The following is a 13544-nucleotide window of genomic DNA, read 5'->3' as shown; positions in this document are numbered from 1 at the left end:
AGAAGAAGAAGAAGAAGAAGAAGAAGAAGAAGAAGAAGAAGAAGAAGCATAAAATAAACATTAGTGACAGTGTGTTTAGTTTGTAAGTGGGAAATGGAGGCACAACATAACTGAAATGTCTAGTTCAAGGTCCCATAATGACCAGGTTATGGGGCTGGGGTTCTGGTGTGGCACAGGACTAGTCCTGGGCCTGCATATCCACCCATCTGACAACCTTTCCTGCCCCTGTCTTGCTTGCTGGCACCACTGTCATCTAGGCCAAATATTTCAGGCAACTCTGGGCCACGCCAGCTCCAGCTCCAGTTAAACACCAAGTGCAGTTGATTTTACATTTCAGGTTGCCCAAGTCAATCATCACCCTCTCCCTGTCCCTACCTCCATCCCCACCTCCACCCACCCTGCTCCCAGGGCAGCCTATCTGAAAACCAAGTCTATTTACACACCCCTTGCAAATGCCTTCTCAATAATCCCCAAGTCTTCTAAACCAACACAGGACCATCTTCACCCCTGATCTCTACTTGCCTCTTCACTGATAAAGTTGGCACACCTGGCACAGCTCAGGCATGGCCTCCAATGGTTCATGCCTGCATTCCCATGGAGAGTGGATGGAGGATGGGGCTGAGTCTCACTCATCTCTGAGGCTGTGCTTCCTACAGTCCAATGCATAGTAAATGTTCTTGAAATGTCACCCAAACTTTTGCTGACTTTACGGTCACAGCCTCTGACCCAATAAGCCAAGTTTGACCACCCATCCACCACAAGCCAAATGAATAGTGAGAATCAGAAAAGGAAGGTTTTTTGTTGTTGTTTTCTTTTTACAATGTGGACCACACTGGAAGAGAGACAAAGACATCTTGTGACCCCTACCCCTTCCAAGTCCATCTTCTGGGGCCTTACTTGAGGGGAGGGATTTAGCTAAAAAGCAAGACACGTGTGTAACTAAGCAGCCTGGCCAAGGCATGGTCCCGTGCCCACCATTACTGCAGCCTGCAGTCTCTCTAGCAGGGTCATCTGACTAACTGTAAATCCTTCTTCTCTGGTCTGGCTGCCAACAGAGTGCCATGCCTCCCCCGACACCACCACCCACCACACAACACACAGTAGAAAATTCCCGTGGAAATTCTAACGTCATCTAGTTCATTCTTTCAACACTTTCGTTGTCAAAGACAGGGTGATCTTTAGATCACACTCATTCCTGCTGGACTGAGTGGTTACAGAATTGGCTGGCGTAGGCCCTGGCGTAGGCTGGGCACCCTGCCTGATCCTCACCCTTGAGGAGAGGTGCTAAATGAAGTCAACCGCTGTGGGAGTGATGGCCACTGAAGAAAGATGGGGATGAAAGGTGACAGGCACCCACGAAGCTCTGGCGTGTGGAACAGTGGTTCTCAGGCTTCCTAAGGCTACCAACCTTGTGGTGTTGACACCCCCAACGGTAAAATTATTTTCATTGCTACGTCATAACTGTAACTTTTCTAGTGTTGTGAATTGTAATGTAAATATCTGTGTTTTTCAGAAGTCTTGGGCGATCCCTCTGAAAGGGTCCTTCCAACCCCAGGGATCGTGACCCTGGTTGAGGAGTGATGGCGCTGGTGTGGCCCGCGTGCAGTTCCTTAATTTCAGACCAGTTTAGATGGAACACCAGCAGTGCTCTGTGGGTAGACGTTTCTCTCCTATTTACATTATGGAACCTCACACAGCTGCTCACACGATCTGTCACTAACCGGATTGTCTTTCTTTGCTTCTCTCAGGGCACACTCCCTAAATTTCTTGGATTTCCTTGCAGCCAGAATGTGGTAAGGATCATGGCGACCTTGGAAATGTCACACAGGATTTCATCACAAAGTTGTTTGGTTTAGTTTGGTTCTTAAGATAGCCTGGACTGACCTCAACCCCATTACAAAGCCAAAGCTGGCCCAGAACTCCCTATCTTCCCATTGACGCTTCCCAAGGGCTGAGATTACAGCTGTGTCACCAGGCCCGACACAGCCAGTGTTTTACATCAGAACAGTGAGGTGAGTGGTATGGTGAGGTCATTGCTCTGAGTTAAAATCCTGACTTTCCCTTTGCAGCTTTTGAGTATTGGAAGAAATGTGGGAGACAGGGAATATAAAGAGAGCCTAGACTAGTGCTTACAATGTCTGAAAAACTCAAGGGAAGTTGTTATTATTCAATAAGCCATGAACCATGGCTTATGAACCACGGAAATTAATAAAAGCCAAAGAATCTATATAAAAGTTAAGAGCACACAGGGGGCACCTGGATTTGAACCAGGGACCTCTTGATCTGCAGTCAAATGCTCTACCCCTGAGCTATACCCCCAGTGAAATGGATTTGTTTTTATAGTGTATCTGCCTCTCAGCATTCTGGTTCTTAAAGCCTCCAGTGACTCAGGGGAGCTATAATTAGGAGTGCTGGCTGGAAGCAATCTGGGCGTTAGAAGTTATAGAGGAGATTTATAATGACACAAGACAGAGATCTGAAGAACTAAGTTCACAGGGCCAAGAAAATTCTCCTTCAGACTGGCTAGTACTCAGTGCTTCCTTCCTGTCTATTGCGTTTCCTATAAAGCAAACCTCACTTCACAGAAAAATCCCATTTCACCACAACTGAGAACATTGACATAAATACAATATGAGTGATTGGATTTCTGTCATGATTGCCTCAGCTACTGCCTTACATAGATCTCCATGACCACACAAATTGGCACTTGATAGATAATTGTAGCATTAAATTGACTCTGAGGGAGGAAGAGTCCCAATAACAATTGGTGAGAGACAGCTGTCCCGAGTCGTAAATGTAAGATGATTTCTGTCGGCTGAAAACAGATGGTCAGTGGCACGCTTATATAACATAAATCGCCTGAAACTTGCAGTACTGTCCACTCTAGAGGGTCATTTGATTCAAGAAACAGAAATGGATGCCAAGGGCTCATAGTCAGCTAACAAAGTTATCAACCCTCGTCCCCCTGCCAAAGCTCCTTAACTTCCAAATGTGCCCATAGCTCCAGCAGCCTGTGTGTCTTGACCTTACAAACATCTTCTTATCCCCTACTGCCATGCGCAGAAGCATCCTGCGGAAATCGGATGTGTGTGCGCCTATTGGGAAGTATTTCCCGGCGATTTCCCAAACCACGCACGTTTCTTAGATCTTCCCCAAGTACAGTAAATGTGGGAGTGAGAATGTTCTCAGTCAGTGTGAGGACTGGGGTTGTCAGGACCTTGGCAGTGGAGAGAGACTCCATCCCATTTTTGAGTGCCCTGCCTCACGCTGGAAAGGGGTGCATTGGGGCATTTGTTACTTTGGATAACTGTGACGAGATACCTGGCAAGCACAGCTCAAAGGAAGAAAGACCTGTCTTAGCTGATGGTTTTAGATACCTTTGGTCTGTAATGGAAGGCAAGGCACGGCAGAGTGAAAGTCTGTGGCTGTGGGAGGGTGTGCTGGAGATTGTTCACTCAGTGGTACGAGAATTTTTCTTTTTTTGCTCTATCAAATTTTGTTCTACCTGCCAATATTCCATACATCTCCCTTACTTTGTAAGACTTTCATGCAAGCCTTTTAACCTCCCCCACCTGATAAACTTTTCTTTATGCAAAGATCCAGCTGCATTCTCAGAATGGTAGCTGAGTCTTGGTTCTGGCACACTCTTTTTGCAAAAAAAAAAGAATTGTCTTGTTTGGCTACTTTCACTTTGTGTGTTCCCTTGTGCAACAGCAAGATTATTAGTGGCTTGTTTCTGATGGTGGCAGACTAGAAAACAAGGAATGCATTTGAAGAACAGGCCAGGCACCAGCAGCTAGGGAGTAAGTGTTCAAAGCATGAAACTGTGGAGAGCCAAGATTTCCATTGCATGCTTTGCTTACTCTTTGCTCTTTCCTCACTCTGAGCATCCATGGAAGCTGAGATTTTATCAGTAACAGGTGAAGTGTGTGCTTCCTACTCAAGGACTCCAGTGCTGGGAGGGATTTAACAGTCATTCCAATCACTTCTTTTGCAGATTAAAAAGTACCAAGTGAGAAATGATGAATGAGATCACTGATGCACTGGAGGGGAAGAAGGGAGAAGATTTGAACTAGGATCTACTCTGCTCAAGGTTCTTCGAAGGCAGAACTCCCCCACAGCCAGGGAGTTGGAACTCAAACAAATGTTTGTTGGATGGATATTGGATGGTAGGCACCAGTCCTCCTGGTTTTCTAGGGGACTTCCCATATTTTAAGAGGAAGCACCCTCCATCTCAGGAAATCCTTCAGAGAAGTGGATCCGTTATCATGCTAAATTCCACAACCTCCTCGACACACACACCATCACCCACAGTATTTCCCAAACCTAATCAGTCACTACTTTTTTTCCGTCATAATTTTTACTATTTCACTAAGTGTCTCCTGTACTAATGTTGCTGGTAGTGGTGGCTAGGGAGGTCTCAGAAATAGAGTCAATAGATGGAGACCTTACCTTAACCCCTGCTTTCTGCTTCTGGTCATTATCCAAGAAAGAATCCAGTGGTAAGCTAAAGTTAGGGAAGTTTATTTACAGGCTAAAAGTACACACCCAAGGCAGGGAGTCCCAGCTTCTCAAGAAAGAGCCTGGTGGAGTAGAGGGAGAGCCTCACTACCCAGGCCTCTAGAGAAACTCTTCTGGACAAAGTCCAGTGGGTAAGACATACATTGATGAGGCGAAAGGTGGAGAATTCCAGGATTTTCTCCAGTAGTGTTTCTGTCATCATAGGGGATTTTTCTGGATGTATCGTGGCATCAGATGATTATGCGAGGAGGCGATTTGCAAGGCTGATGATACAGAGACCTCATTACAATGAAGCAAAAGATAATTAGCAGACATCTTGATTGGCCATGTTGACCCCACCCGGTTTGAGATGGTCTTTTTTTTTTTTTTTCTTTTTATCTTTTTACCATTTGTGTGGTCTCAAGATGTCCTATTGTCTGTCAGACAGCTCTGAGGTTGCATCCACCTCTGGCTGCCTTGCACTTGACTTTCCTTGAGCCTGTGTACTCGTCCTCACTAGCGTTTATTTCTTATTCATTTTGAAATTAACCCACTGTTTTGACTTAACATCATACCAAGCAAAAATACTCTTGAAATCATGCCAGTTGTATTGTGTCCTATTGCACATCAAAATAAATATGTAACTATTGGGATACATTAAAATGTACATTAAGCACATGCTGCATTGAGAGCCTGCAATGAATGCTTCTGAACGCTTTAAAATGCTAAATTACTTAGTTCAAAATAAGCAACGTGGGAGAATCTATTTTCACCTTTATTTTACAAGTGATTTAATCAAGGTACGATGAAGTTAACCAACTTTGGCAAGGCCATACAGCTAGCAAACTTACACACACAGATCCCAAGTCATCTTAGAAACCTCACTGAAGCCACAGTGTCATTGTTTAACTTGAACCACCATTTTGTTTCAACTTGAGTGGGCCATTGGAAGCCCAGGTATTTTGTTAACTTTTTTCTGGATAGATAAACGGTGGGGAGGGGGTTGCATGAGATCAGCATTGCCATCAGGAGACTGAATAAAGCAAATTATTCTCCTTGATGTGGTGGGCTTATCCAATCAGCTTTAAGAATCAATTAGAACAAAATTGCTGGATAAGAAGAAAGCTAAAGCCGACGTGACTGCTTTGTGCTGGAGACATCCATCTTTTCTGCCCTCCACACTCAACTGAAACCTCGGCTCCTCTTGTGTGTTTGTCGGCAGACTTTCAGAATAATGGTGTGCCATCAGCTCTCATGGGTGTCCGGTTTAGTAGCTGTAGGGGCTGGGGTTGTCAGTATCTCTAACTCGTAGAGTGAACTTCAATTCCTTAGCCCTTTCTCCTTCCTTCCCTGCCCCCTCTCTTCTTCGGGAGAACTGCTGCTAGTGCTTTCATATTGACAAAGATATACATACGTGTGTGTGTGTGTGTGTGTGTGTGTGTGTGTGTGTGTGTATGTGTTTATTCCATGAACCCCAAAACAATACTTGCATTGATAGGCATCTAACTGACATGTTCCACATTCTCTACCTTCCTAACACTGTTGTGATAACGCCAAGCATGTGACTCTGATTTCAGTGTCAAAATGAAGGCAAAAGTCAAGGGTAATATGTGTCCTAATTAAAAGGAGTGCAGGCCAGTCTGTTCTGAGTTCCAAATGTAGCACTCAAGGGTTAGAGCTACAGGGGCGGCATGGCACAATATATTGCAAAAATGTCAAGGAAATTGTGTTTGTTCCTCAACCCAGTGCTAACCTTGTGTGGTTGTTATGCTCAAACGCAGTGTTTGGGGAACTGAACTGCCTTGATGTTGCCAGATCCCAAGGAACTAATGAAAACTAGAATTTAAGTTTTTCAGATCTTCTGCACAGCAAGGAAACAATGGATACAATAAGTGTGGGGGGGGACCCTACATAATGGGAAAAAAATCCTCAAACCTATATCTGATAGGAGGGGTTACAATCTTATTCACAAGGACAACCGATGATCATTTTAATTCATAACTATTTTGTAGCAAAATTATTAAGTATATATAGTTATAAAAGCCCCCATCAAATACACACAAAAATTAGCTAAAAAAAAAAAAAAATACATGTGACTAGGATGCAGATTTAAGAAGGATCCTGTACACTGTTGATAGCAATGTAAGATGGTGGAACCTCAAAAAAACAAAAAAAAAACAGCAACAACAACAACAAAAAAAAACTGCTGAGAGAACTATTGCATGATGGAGACATCTCACTTCCGATGGGAAAGAAAGTCCGTATCATGGAAACCTCTGTACCTTTCCTGTATGCAGCATCATTCACAAATACCCAGGACACAGGAACAGGTAAGTTGGTAAAAACGGGCACTTCACCAGCTGAGCCATGTACCAAGACCAGGTTGGGACTTCTGTACCAATAAAGTATGACCAAAATAGTGCTGTGGGGTTTCTGTGGCGAGGGCAGAAAGGAACACAGAGGGCTCCCTTATATCCATTGGAATTCCCGCTTTTAAGTCCCAGGCGCCATGCTATGAAGAAGAACATGGCAAGGCTGCGTGTTTCACTGTCACCGGTTTCTTAAAAAGCATTCCTGCCAACAGTTCCATGCCAGGTCCAACAAGAAGACGAGCAGCTGGAACCCCAGCTCTCAAGTCACCCCAGTTTCAGTCATCCCAGTTGGGATGTGCTCCCCAATGCGGAGCAGAGGAATTCATGCATGCTACAAATTTAGGCATCCTCCACGCAGCCACGCGTGGCTAGAAGTGCATGCCTGTGTTCCCTGCCTGCCACCGCTGCACCTGTTGGGGCTCTCCACCACCCCATACCTCAAGACCTCAAGAAGAATGGGAGGTTGTCAATGGCCTTGGGTCCTGGTCTCTTCCTATCTTACTACCTGCTGACATCATCCAGCACACTGTTCTATGATTCACAACCTCCTTCCTGTGATTTGCCTAGATAAAGGCCCTGCTTTATAAATGAACCCCAAAAGCGTCCGCACACAGTTCCGAGCTGCTGAGGTGTTTCATTTGGGTTAAGGCATTTGCTGCCCAGCCTGAAGAGCTTGAGTCCCTGGGACTCACATGGTGGAAAAAGAGAACCAACTCTTTCAATTGTCCTCTGGCCTCCAAATTCATGCTATGGAACATGTGATACCTCCCCCCATCCTCACCCCACACACAAGTAAATAAATAAGTTTAATTAAAAAACCCCACAGTGGTAACACATAACGATGGAGTCACAGTGGCGTGACCAAGATTAGGCAGCGAATAAGGAAAAGGAAATCATTGTGTGATACTGGGCCCTTGGAAATAATGATCCCCTGCGAGGAGCCAGAGACTCATCATGTTGTCATTTGTCCTGGCACCTCCATCTAGCAAGTGGCATTATATCATCAGCTTCCTGGAATCAATGTCCAACGGATGACAAGCTCCTGGCAGAGCTCAAGCTTTGCTTGACAGAACGCCAAGGCAAATGCCATTGCATCAGACTCCTCTCTCGGCAAGCCAGCAACTGTACCTTCCCACCAGCCCCGGCTGCCTGGTCAGCGCCCACCATGTCTTCTACGCACCCAGAGTCCTGTAAGCCTGGAATCTCATGGCATCCCAAAATTGAGACATTCTTCCTCTCCCAAAATATCATTGGCTCACAGCCCGAGTGCATCTGTCAGTGTTAAATCAATGCCATCCCTCCTGAGAAGCCCTGTGTTACACAGCACCTCACTGCAGTGGCAAAACCCTAAGAGGAGGGAGGGGTGGAAGAGGGCTGCGGGGACAGATGAGATGTCCCGATTCCCTGCTGAATAAGGGGCATGGCAGGAACCTCTTTTCACTGGCCTCCAATCTTCATGTCCTGTGTGTGTGTGTGTGCGTGTGTGTGGTTTTTCTGTGTAGCCCTTGCTGTCCTGAGACTCACTCTGTAGACCAGGCTGGCCTTGAACTCAGAGATCTGCCTGCCTCTGCCTCTTGAGTGCTGGAATTAAAGGTGTGTGCCACTACTGCCTGCAAATGTCATATCTTAAAGTCCTCTGACATGACGTCTGTGGAGGACATGATGACATCCCCATCAGGAAGGAAACTGGGAACTGACCAATGGTGGGCTGTGCATCTGAGACCCGATTCTTCAGTCTGATGTGATTGGTGCACAAGTTACCAGTGAAGCTTGGTAAAAAATTAAGTTGTTTTGTTTTGTTTTTACCACTGGACAGGGTACCCTGGGCCTTCAAAGGGCCCTGCATTTCTATTTGCTTCACTTTCACCAATGTTTCTTCACTTTTCAGGAACCTCAGGTGAGAGTAGAGGGAAGAGGACCTGGCAGGCCAAAAAACTTTAAACCCTACACCTAAACTTTGAAACCCTGCAATGTTTTCAGCTATAAAAAGATGCTCCACTTTCAGAACTCTGCTCTATAAATAGTTTCCAGGGTCAGGGGACTCACAGAGATTTAATTTGTTTGACAAAATTTTCATGGGTCTTTTCCATACTTCCTCATGTCCCTATCTATGCCATTTCAAGCCCTAAATCTCAAATTACTGTGGACATCTGCTTCCAGCAAACGAAGACAGAGCTGCCTGCTACTGCCAATTTGCTTCATAAACAAAGGAAGGAAAAAGAAGAATTAAAAAACCAAGCAACTCAACACAGCATCCAAGAACCAGAGCCTTTCCCTGACACATTCCTCTCCTCCATCTACCCATCCTGTCCCCTCCCCTCCCTTCCACAGCAGTGTTGTCCCTCAGAAGCCAAACATGCAGAAGCCACCATTCTTATGTAACCATTCAACCCAGAGAATTTAAACAGTGAAAACTGCATCTGAGGATTCTAAACACTCCACTCATTTCAGCCACAGGCTTATAATGAGGCAAGTCTAATTCCTGCTGGGCAGGCTGGCCCCTGGCTCCTGGCCTAATGGTCACTGAGTCTCCCTTACTTTGGCTACAGCTCTAGACCAGTGTCATTCAGCCAAATAGAAATATGGGCGAAATAGACAAGCTACAAATGTCAGCCTAAACTTTCTAGTAGCTATGCTCTATTACAGCAGTACCAACGGGGATAAATAAATTTTAACAATACTTTTTTATGCCACTATATCCCAAATCATCCCAGCAAGCAGACAATGTGTAAAAATTATTAGTGACATGCCCTACACTCTCTCCTTCACACGACGTCTTTGAAGCTGTGTAGCCACACAGTTTAAGCTAGCCTCATTCTGGTGCTCAGTATCATCCTGTGGCTAGCACCTACATGTACCTTCTGCTCAGGGTCTGTGGTTAAGCCTGTTCTAATCTCTGGCTAGTATGTTCCTTTCTGAACGAAGCTCAGAGCCATGGAAATGGCTCAATGGTTAAAGCACAAGTCGTGCAAATGTGAGTTCAGATGTGTAAAGCCCAATGCTCATTGGGTATAGGAGCACTCTTCAAATTCCAGTGCTTGGAAGGTAGATATCGGGGTTCCGTGACGTGAGCTGGCTAGGTAGACTAGCCATATCTGTGCACTCTGGGTTCAACTGAGAGGCCCTGCCTCAGTGAGCAGGACAGAGAGCAACTGTTAGACTCTTACCATGTACAGAAGCACAGATGTGCATATTTAGTCCCCACCCCATGCTTCCATGCACGTGTGAACAGACAGACACACACATACACACACTCATGAGGAGAAAACAATGAACAGCTATCTCCTGGATGAGACAACTGGATAGGAGCCCCTGTTCCTGAGAGTAATCATGTTAGGTAAAGTGCCAGACACCTGCCAGGCCTGACAGCACACACCTGTAATTTCAGCACTCTGGAGACTGAGGCAGGAGAATCAGGAGCTCCAGGGCAGCGCAGGCTATGCAGTAAAACCCTGCCTCAGAAAAACAAAACAAGCAAGCAAGCAAACAAATAAGGAAAAGGACATGATAAGAGAACAGTTAAGTTTGAATTCCAAATAAATAATAATTTTTGAAAATGGGATTTAGGCTGTAAAATAACACATTTCTCAGAAATTCAAATTTAACTGGGCTTTCTATACTATTGTTTGATCAGTCTAGTAATTCTACCAATTCTACTGTCTACCTAATTCAACTGAGTTGGACTGTCTTCAGCTAAAGGGGAGACCGAGGCACACAGAGATGCAGGTGAGATGTCACACAGCCAGCGAGGTTAGGAAGGGCCAAGCTTCACCTGGCTCTGAAAGAATCAGTAACGTTCTGGCCACCTCTTCAAAGAAAGAAGCCAGAAATGGTGACAAAGGGAGAGAGCACGGCAGCATCTCAAGGCAGAAGATGAAAGAGCACGAATGAAGTCAAAAGCTGACCTACTAAGAGAGCCTTGCTTTTAGGGGGAGAACCACCATTGCTAAAGACAACTGAGGAGGGCAGGAAGGGCTTGTACCCGCTCAATGTTTTCATCTTCCATTCTGTAAATTCACCCAGATGTCTCTACGTCCTAGAAGAATCTCTTTGAAACAAGGTCTCACTGCATAGCTCAGGATGGCTTGAAGCATACAATCATCCTGCCTCGTCCCTCCTTGTACTAGGATTGCGGGAGCATGTCACCACCCCTGGCAATCAAAGCCTGGGTGTGTGTGTGTTCTGTATCTGTGCACTTTACTGTAATTTCTCTATCCTAACAAAAATACTGATGGTATACACCTGTAATTCTAGTATAAACTGAGAGGCAGAGGCAGGATTAAGGGCAGCCTGACTCATGATGTAGAAACCCCACATTTCTTTAAAATAGAAATCCAAAGAACACTGCCTGGAGAGGCAGCTGCCCAGCAGAACCAGTGGCTTCTGCTGTTGCTGTTGACCATACACCTGAACAGGAGGATATCTTCCCCATTCAAGCCTCAAGACTGCTGTCATCCAGAAAGATCAGTTCTGTGTATAGAAAGCCTCCAAGTTCTCGTCCTGACGGGCTTGGGGTTACAGGACCTAGTCGGAAGTAATGTCTACACTTCCTGGGGCTAAGTGGAGAGATACTATCCTGTCGGAAGGAGGACACTCAGATCCATCATTCCCAGGCAAATGAAGAAGACAGAATTCCCCCCATCATAGCAATAATTGTTATATTTAGTAAGATTTTCAGCACATGCCAAGGGCATTCTAACTTCTTATCCTCTCCCAAGTCCTGACTCTTGCCATCAGCGCTCCCTCCCAAAAGGCTTCTGCAGGGCCCTGTGAGGTCCATTCCTCTTTAGAACTCTCTTGATGACTTCTCATCTTCCCACAAGCCCTTTGCTGGCTTCCAGTAAGGTTCAAACATTATTTATGTAAGAATCGGTAAATTAAACAGAGCTATAGGGCCAGTCAAGATCAAATCTAAGGAAATGCCAGAGGATCAAAATACCTCACTCGCTATCCACTGAGCACGCCAAGAAGTGGAGAAACCCTTGATGTTTTCCTCAGGATTTAGAGCATCAACCCCAGCCTGCTCCTTCACCCCCTTCTCTAGCCATGAGGAGCCCCTCTCATGAAGGTTCCTCAAAGCAGTGGTCTTCCTTTTTGGTCAATTGGGGGCACATCCACAAACGTGAGCAAGACACTGATCTGCCTCTTCAACTCTAGTAGGAAACATTCCTTGGGGAACTTGAAAAGAGTCTTTAAGAGAACGTTTGTTACAAAAAAATACTCTGATTTCCACTCAGTCACTGCTCAGCATTTCATTCGAAGCTATGGCTAGACAAGCCCTACCCCTGTCCCTGAATTGTAGAACTAAACAGATTATCACCACTAAATGCACATTGCAAATTAAATAAGTCCTAGAATCCAAGCAATTATTTTCCTGGGCATTCTTAATGCGGTCAGCCACTTTCCATATATAATGACTCATTTCAGGAATCCATTTGCCATTTGCTCTGAATGCAGATTTCCCTGGAAGTCAAAACTAATATTTACTGTACACATTCATTTTCTTCTTTTGAAAAAAAGAAGTGTTCCAAGATGTATTCTAGTGACTTCTTTTCCTAGTTTGATCTTTAAAAAAAGTATTTCTGGAACCATGCATTGGAGCCAGTTGTGTATCGGATGCCTGGGACAGCTGGGTACAGTGGGACCCCGTTGGGGAATCTCCACTCCTAACAAGCTTCTGACCTGCCTGTTTTCTGGGTTTATTTATTTCATCTTTAATTATGAGCATTTGTGTCTGTCGGTCAGTGTTTTGTGTGAGTACAGCACCTGAAGAGGCCAGAAGGCTGTCAGCTCCCCAGAAGCTGAAGTCACAGGATGTAATGAATCAACACATGTGGGTGCTGGGAGCTGAACTTGGGTCCTCAGCAAGAGCAGTTTGTTCTTTAAACTGCTGAGCCATGTTCCAGGTCCAAGAGGTGATGATTAGGCTTGCCAGCTTTTGAAAGCCAATGTAACTACAGAGTGCCTAGTAAATTCTCTAGGCGCCTGTGTATGTCGAAGTAGATAAGGGTTTAACATATCCTTCCTAGGGCTCCAGCTAATCCGCTGCTTTAACTCTGGGGGGAAGAACACAAGCATTTGTCTAAATGAAACTCACCGCTAGATCCACGTTGTCCTCCTATATTCTGTCACTTATTGCCTCTCCTCAGCTCCCCCCATCTCATGCCATGATCTCCAGCTCACGAAATAAATCCTTACTTTTTCAAGTTTTGATTCGAAGTCCCTGGAGCCATTTCTTGGTACCAAACATGGATCTTCACCAAACCATGATTTCGGAAGAAATGTGGATTCTGTGACCCTAACTCAGCTCGCCATTCCTGATCCTGCCGGTCCAACTCATCTTCAAGTTTAGTGGACATTTGTGCTTCAGGTAATGGGTCTGCAGCCAGCCTCTTTTCCTTAGTGTTAGTGGCCATCTTTTTGCTCCTTTTCACAGATGCCCAAGATGAACAGACCCTTGTTAAATCATCCCACCCTCAGGTCTCCAGTCAGACAAACATACTGCCTTGCCCTGCACGTCCTTCAAATGCCAACTGCCACCTTCCATGTAGAAACAGCTTGTTAAGCCTCCAATACTATTGGCCCCACACCTTAAACACACTTCAGTAATTATACCTGTCATACTGAAATGCAGTATTTGTTTCCCTGTCCATTTCCTCAACTAGGTAATGA

General features: G+C 45.2%; 1 non-coding gene and 1 pseudogene across 1 annotated transcript; one reads left to right on the top strand and one right to left on the bottom strand.

Annotated features, from left to right (window-relative positions):
- Positions 1–2247: 2247 nt before the first annotated feature.
- Positions 2248–2319, bottom strand: Trnac-gca (transfer RNA cysteine (anticodon GCA)). The gene has a single exon. It is a non-coding gene; the product is annotated as a tRNA-Cys (tRNA).
- A 4447-nt stretch (positions 2320–6766) lies between these two features.
- Positions 6767–13544, top strand: part of LOC129692994 (40S ribosomal protein S6-like) — a 45031-nt pseudogene continuing 38253 nt past the window's right edge.

The sequence above is a fragment of the Psammomys obesus genome, unplaced genomic scaffold (genome assembly GCF_907164565.1).
Source record: "Psammomys obesus unplaced genomic scaffold, mPsaObe1.curated_primary_1811, whole genome shotgun sequence".
Classification (NCBI taxonomy): domain Eukaryota; kingdom Metazoa; phylum Chordata; class Mammalia; order Rodentia; family Muridae; genus Psammomys; species Psammomys obesus.
This window is presented reverse-complemented; position numbering and strand designations above follow the sequence as displayed.